This window comes from Canis lupus, chromosome 24 (genome assembly GCF_011100685.1).
Source record: "Canis lupus familiaris isolate Mischka breed German Shepherd chromosome 24, alternate assembly UU_Cfam_GSD_1.0, whole genome shotgun sequence".
Taxonomy (NCBI): Eukaryota; Metazoa; Chordata; class Mammalia; order Carnivora; family Canidae; genus Canis; species Canis lupus.
In genome coordinates, this window is record NC_049245.1 from 12,002,983 (window position 1) to 12,010,553 (window position 7,571).

The 7,571-nt window shown below is 43.2% G+C and overlaps 1 pseudogene; it reads left to right on the forward strand.

The window, feature by feature from the left end:
- Positions 1-1,993: 1,993 nt before the first annotated feature.
- LOC100683450 lies at positions 1,994-3,228 on the forward strand (annotated as a pseudogene).
- Positions 3,229-7,571: the final 4,343 nt, after the last annotated feature.

The following is a 7,571-nucleotide window of genomic DNA, read 5'->3' on the forward strand; positions in this document are numbered from 1 at the left end:
AATCATTAGCTTTGAACCCTTGGGTAAAGCTGGTTTTTAAACTCTCTATTTCACAGTCAAGGTCAACTTCTTCTATAGTCAGCAGATCCATAACCCCGAACGCCACATCCTCCCCTCACATACACATGTTCAGCTCTCACAGGCATCAACAGGAGGGTCTCCTGAGATACTGAGCAAGGATAAGGATTACAGCCCTCTCTCCTCTTTTACCTGAAGATTAAATGCTAAGGAATCAGTTTGATTTATCAAATACAGAAGGCCAAAAGTAAGAAATAATACATTTGAACTGAACTACAGATGATTCCTAAATTTCTTGACCATGGAAATATTAATGTCAAACAGTATAACTAAGTGGACACATATTAAATTATCTTTTCACCAAGTCACCCAACTCCACTTCAAACATCACCCATATAAAAAGAATGTAGTGGCCACAAGTGGGGCCTCATAAATCAATTACTGTAATGCACAGCCATTCTGGCTTCCATATTTTTAAAAGATTAAATATATAAATGTTGGTCTAGAAGGCAGGAGTCTTCGACCTCAGCTTTTCAGCCACTGACAATAATTAGTGGGGTGACTTTCATGACTCAGTGAAACGTACTGGCATGTATTTTCATTTCTCTTATTAAAAAATCATCCAAAAGAGCACTCAGTGCTCTAAAATTCTGTGATGTCTGAGAACCAAATGAGAGAATGTAACTGCACACATCCATAAGAATTGTTTCAGGGAACTATAAACTTAAAACCCCTGGGGCAGGGATGCCTGAGTGGCTCAGTGGTTGAGCATCTTGCCTTTGGCTCAGGGTGTGATCCCAGGTCCAGGGATCAAGTCCCATATCAGGCTCTCCGCGAGGAGCCTACTTCTCCCTGTCTATGTCTTTGCTTCTCTCTGTGTGTCTCTCATGAATAAATAAATAAATAATCTTAAAAAAAAAAAAAACCCTGGGGCAGTATTGTTATCTTCGATTATGAAGCATAGGACATTAATAATTAACAGTGCACTACTCGCGAAGGTAGTAAAATTAAGTAAGTACTAAGGTGACTTTCTGGGCTATGCCTAAGATCCAGCCCAAGCAGCTCCACTGGTACAACACCTACCCTAAGAATTAACTGAATGTGGGACAAAGTCCAAACAAACCTAAGGTGCCTAGGATTAGGCCAGAGAGAGCACACATATGTACAACATGTCTAGAAAATTCTCCAAGGCCAGGACTTATACCTGGGGCCCTGGAACAGGACAGAGAAAACCAGAGTCGAGGCAGCCCTTCACTTTCAACTGGCTGTGTTCATTTGTAAGTCATATAGGAGCAACACTCTGACCAAAGGATAGGTATCCTAACCAGCCCACAGAGGCCTCAACAAAGAGCACCCCCTAAAGAACAGTAGTTATAGGCTATACATAATAACGCTTCCAATGAAAAGTACCTTCCAAGTACTAGGAAGAAAGCAGTGCATCCCACCCCTATTCCCTATGCATACATACTAGGTAGGCAGTTTCTTTCTTTCTTTCTTTTGTTCTTCTTTCTCTCTTATTTTTAAGATGTATTTATTTGGGGTGGGGGGCAGAGGGAGATGGAAAAAATCTCAAGTAGACTCCCCAGTGAGTGCAGAGCCCATCTCAGTGATCAATCCCTTGATGGAGATCATGACCTGAGTTGAAATCTAATTAGACGCTCAACTGACTGAGCCACTCAGGTGCCCCAGGTAGGCAGTTTCTTTCAGGGGCTTGTTCAAAGTAGGACCTAATAGTTTAATGATCCCAGATAAAAGTAGTATCCCATGGACACTGGTAGCAATGACCTTTTCCATTGGAGTATGAAATCTGTGGACTGGATCATCTGCCCAACCATGGCAGTCACCAACAGATGGATCAATTTCAAAAACAGTATGTTGAGGGGACAAAGAGAAACGAGGCCAGAGCTGCAGGTGCTTTTTCTGCCTGCAGTGTCTCAGATTCATTCTTAAGGAACTGAGAACTTAATCTTCCAAAATGTCAAAAAGACCATCTTATGCCCCACCTCGCACCCAGCTCCTGCAACACTAATGCCCAGCACACCAGGGTTTGTGGGATACAATCCATACAGTCATCTCGCTTACAACAACTACAGGCTGGGAGGGAACCCGGGCACCAACAGCCGGGTCACAGCATCCTCTGGTATTATGATTCCAAAACCCTCAAAGCCACCAGATAAGCCGCTGATTCCCTACATGAGGTACAGCAGAAAGGTCTGGGACCAAGTAAAAGCTTCCAACCCTGACCTAAAGCTGTGGGAGATTGGCAAGATTATTGGTGGCATGTGGCAAGATCTCACTGATGAAGAAAAACAAGAATATTTAAACAAATACGAAGCAGAAAAGATAGAGTACAATGAATCTATGAAGGCCTAGCATAATTCCCCCGCATACCTTGCTTACATAAATGCGAAAAGTCGTGCAGAAGCTGCTTTGGAGGAAGAAAGTCGACAGAGTCAGTCTCGCATGGAGAAAGGAGAACCTTACCTGAGCATTCAGCCTGCTGAAGATCCAGATGATTATGGTGATGACTTTTCAATGAAGCCTACAGCCACTGCCCGTTTCCAGAGAAACCACCGCCTCATCAGTGAAATCCTTAGTGAGAGTGTGGTGCCAGACGTTCGGTCAGTTGTCACAACAGCTAGAATGCAGGTCCTCAAATGACAGGTCCAGTCCTTAATGGTTCATCAGCGAAAACTAGAAGCTGAACTTCTTCAGATAGAGGAGCGACACCAGGAAAAGATGAGGAAGTTCCTAGAAAGCACAGATTCATTTAACAATGAACTTAAAAGGTTGTGCGGTTTGAAAGTAGAAGTGGATACAGAAAAGGTTGCCGCTGAAATTGCACAGGCCGAAGAGCAGGCCCGCAAAAGACAAGAGGAGAGGGAGAGAGAAGCAGCAGAGCAAGCTGAACGTAGTCAGAGCAGCACGGTTCCCGAGGAAGAGCCAGCTGCTAGTAAGACCCAGGGGAAGAAGGACGACGAAAGCATCCCTATGGAGACAGAGGAGACACACCTTGAAGAAGCAACAGAAAGCCAGCAGAATGGTGAAGAAGGCACATCTACTCCTGAGGACAAGGAGAGCGGGCAGGAGGGGGTGGACAGTATGGCCGAGGAAGGGACTAGTGATAGCTACACTGGCTCAGAGAGCAACAGTGCAACAGCGGAGGAGCCACCGACAGACCCCACACCAGAAGATGAGAAGAAAGAATAAATGTTGCCTTGTTTTATGTGTTCTAAATAGTTTTTTAAATGAAAAAAAATTGTTTTTTGAGTTAAAAAAAACAGTATGTTGAATAAAGGAAGTAAGATACAAAAGAATATATACTGCATGATCCTAATAGTATGAAGTTCTAAAATAGGAAAAATGAATCTACATTAGTAAGTATCAAAACAATTGGTTTTGGCAAGGGGTGGAGGACTGCCTGATAAGGAGCCCAAAGGAACTTTCTGGACTAATGGAAATATTCTGGGGTTACATTTGGATATGAATTTGTCAAAAATAATTGAGCTCATACTAAAGATCTATGCATTTCACTATAATCCATATACTGATTAATATATATTATATAAATTTTATATATATATATATATATATATATATATATATATGAATAGGCAATCCTGGGGAAGGAGATATTGATATAATGATAATAATATTCCAATCCTCAAGGACTTTTCAGTGGTAGGGGAGACACCACCTACCTGACAAGGCTAAAACATTTGGAAGGAAAGGTCAGAGGTGCTGAACACATTTTATAGCATACATATAGACTCTTTTTTTTATATATATTTTATTTATTTATTCATGAGAGACACAGAGGGAGAGGCAGAGACATAGGAAGACATAGAATCAGGCTCCCCACAGGGACTCAATCCCAGGACCCTGGGATCACTACCTGAGCCGAAGGCTCAAATTCATTTGGATTAAAGCAGAGATGGACCCTTAAAGACCAACAGCCCACATCTTTCTCACGGCCCACTTCTAACCCATGACATTTGAAAACCAGGTCTTTGCAGATTCTCCTCAAGAGACACTTTCTATCTTCCCATAAGCTTTCCAGCTTTATTTTCTATATCCATAAAGATATACCTCAAATGATAAATTCATCCCTCCTCCCAGAGACTGAATCTAGACTATAAGACAATCTGACCTCCTCGAGCCCAAGAGCAGAGGTCAGAGCACTATTAACACCTGGGAATCAGGAAGGGGAAACCAAAAGACTGACAAAGATACCTAATACACTCCAATTCTTAAACTTTTAGATGATTTTTCTGTAGCCACTGTCTGTTGATCATGAAAACATCATGGAGCACCCTGTTTGAACTGTTCAGAGTCACTGAGCAGCCAGTCAAACCACTCCCTTTGTTACTTCCACAGGTCACCCTGTCTCAATGCATACATAGCAACAAACCAGCCTGAGTAACACAAACAAACACATTTCAGTCCAACAGAAGATCTGAAAACTTTTTAAAACTAAAAAATCACAAGCAATGAAAGGCAGAGTTGTATATTTACCCTTAATGTGAAAAAAGGGGAGAAAAATCAAACCTGAGAATAAATCCACCTGTGAGTGCCTATCTCTATTGAGGTCACCAAAAATCCCTCCTCTTTATTTGCAAACAGTTCAGAAGCTACTGAAGAAAGTCAGCCAATAAACATTTTTGAAACCAAGATTAATGGCTGATTTGTCATCTGGGAAGGGAAAGGAAAGGTGAGCTTGCATGCCTCTGCTAAGGAAGCAAACCAGAGGAGGAAGGGGCAGCTGATTTATGGGGTTGTGAGGAGACTAATTAGAGCCTCATGAAGGGAGATAAGAGGGACCAAAGGCATTTGGGAAAAGCAAAGTGAAAGGTGGGGACACAGCAGAGTCCATAGAGCAAATGAGGAGCTGGGGGAGGGGGACAAGTTGCAGAAATAAGTTCCAGCAGCAAAGCAGAGAGACTGTGTAAGGATTCCAAGGAAATTTCATGTTTGGAAAGCTTCTAGGAGACACGAAGAAAAGCCCCATGTTCTTGCACCCTGGACAAGGTCTGAAAACAAAGTCCTTACCAGCTTAATTTTGAACAGTTCCCCTTAACACCACCCCCACCCCGGGATTGTGCACAAGTGGCCAGCATACCCAGGATCACCCAGCGTGCAATCTTTCTCCTTCCTATCCCAGTGTCCCCATGACACAGCCTGCTCACAGGGGTCCATAGGTTGATTTCTTGAACAGCAACTGTGATCCAAGACAATTTCTTGCTTTGTCACTTGTTACATTTGCCCCTGCACCAGCCATATTTGCATCTGTCAGATGTCCTGACACAGGAAGTAGCTATCAGAGACACAAGGGAACTGAATCCAGATCCAAAAACAAGCAGACCAAGGAGGGAAGACCCTCTGTGCAACCCAGTCCTGAGAGAAGCCCAGGCTGGATGGTGCTGGGGCAGCCTCTTCAAAAGACAAACATGGTGTCAGAGGAGGGGACCAGGAGGTCAGAACCACTGCAGTATGTCTGGAGGGGAGGGGGTGCCTGAGAAGGGAAGGACAACCTGCCTCAGGTTCAGAGTAGAGCCTCTTGCTTCTTCCCAGGATGGCTGCACACTATTTGCAGGACATGTGCACCTGTGCATGGATGTGCCTGTCTGTGAGGGCTCCCTCCCCTCCATAGGCTTCTTAGGATAAACTTATGCACCCGGCTAGCTTTACTGGGGTGTTGCATTAAGGTGTAGCAAACAGGCACAGAGTTCCTGAAAGCGTGTGCCTAGAATGTGGCAGTCTTTCTACTGCTCTCATTTTTAAAAATGAGAACAAAAGAGGAGGGAGGGAGGGAGGGAGGGAGGGAGGAAGGGAGGGAGGGAGGGAGAGAGAGAGAGAGAGAGAGGCAAGGAGGGAGGAATATGGAGAAAGAGTGAGAAAGAAAATGGAGAAGGAAGGAAGTAGGAGGGAGGAAAAGAGGGAAAAAGAAATAGGAGGCAGAGAGACAGAGGGATAGACAGGGGAAGGACGAAAGCCAGCAGGCAGCTGGTGCACAAAATAAGTAAGGGTCTTTTCTCCCATTTTCCTCTCTTTTAATAAATCACTGTAGCAGCCTGTGACAGCTCTCTGTTATCCCTAAATGCTCAAGCAAACAGCTTTTCTTTGAGACCATTCAAGTGACTGCCAGGGCGGCTGGAGCTGGGCAAGCAATACGGGCCCTCAGACTGCCCCTCTATAATTCAGTTAGAAAAGCAAGCATGAAGTCAATATTCATTGCACGAGGTAAGAATTGCCACAACACAATGAAATGGTAATGAGCCGGCTTACAAAGGAGACAAGCTGGATAATCAGTTTTTAAGGAGGTTCTGGGCACACGAGGCTGCCAGGCCCTGAGTGGGCAGCAGAGGCATACAGGCCCCCACCTGAGAGCCTGCCTTCAGCCCCCACCATCTGCAGGCATTGGCAGGAGGCCTGCTGGAAACCAAGGGAATCTCGCCAGGCCCTCTTTCTCCAGCCACTCCTCTCCATTTTGCAATTTGGGGGCTTCATGGAGCCTAAAATGTGAGGACAAAAAGGCATTTCACAGCCACAGCCCCTATGCTGGCTTTCAGATGAGTCAGGGCAAAGGCCAGCAGATGGGAAAATTGAAAACCCTTCAGTGTACCTGGCATATGTGCTCAGTGCACTCAGGGATCATTGCCTGACTAGATCAGGACACCTGAACAGGAAGTCGTTAAAATAATAAGAGTTGGAGGGTAGAGTCAGATACTGGGTATTTGTATATGTCGGTAGTTTAAAATATGCAAAGGAATTTATATGTCTTATAAGGTTTCATTTAATATGCCTTTCTTAGATTGTTTAATCCCTATGAAGCTAGAAGTGTCCAACTAAGATAAAGCCATCAGATGAATGGCCACATGTAAACTACAATTAGTTGGCCATGGTCATGGAGTTGTTCTAGGGTGATTGCTGTCTCTGGGTTCGAGGGGAATTTTTTTCTTCAAGAATTCCAAAGTGATTTCATCCTATGTTTTCTGCCCATGTCTATTTTGAGATTGGCCCATACTTAGGCAGCTGTCAGTTTCCATTTATTCCAAATAAATCTGTTGTCATTATCACCATCATCATTTATATTTGCAACTCTAGTGATTGCAGAATTAATTTAGGTGACCTACAAAAATGCATAACAAAAAGCAAGGTGTCATATAATTTAAAATGAAAGCTTGTAAATAAACCCTCGTGTGTTTGCAAAAAAAATAAATAAATAAATAAATAAATAAATAAATAAATAAATAAATAAATAAATAAAATGAAAAGTGAAGGAAAAATAAGAGTAAGAGATAAAATGAAGCCCAAGTTCCTACATCCTTGCAGAGCTAAGACTTGGTTCTTGACCTTCTAGTAACCAGCTGAAAAAGAAAAACATAATCCTTTAAGTTAGTGAATCTCAACACAACCCCAAATATCCTCATATATGTTGCCTCGTGGTGGGCAGCCCAGGCATCTATATTTTTTAAAGATTCCCTCATAAGATAAAAACTGACCAGTTGTTCAGGAGCTAATCATTCATGATGCTCATAAGAAGGATGTTGTGT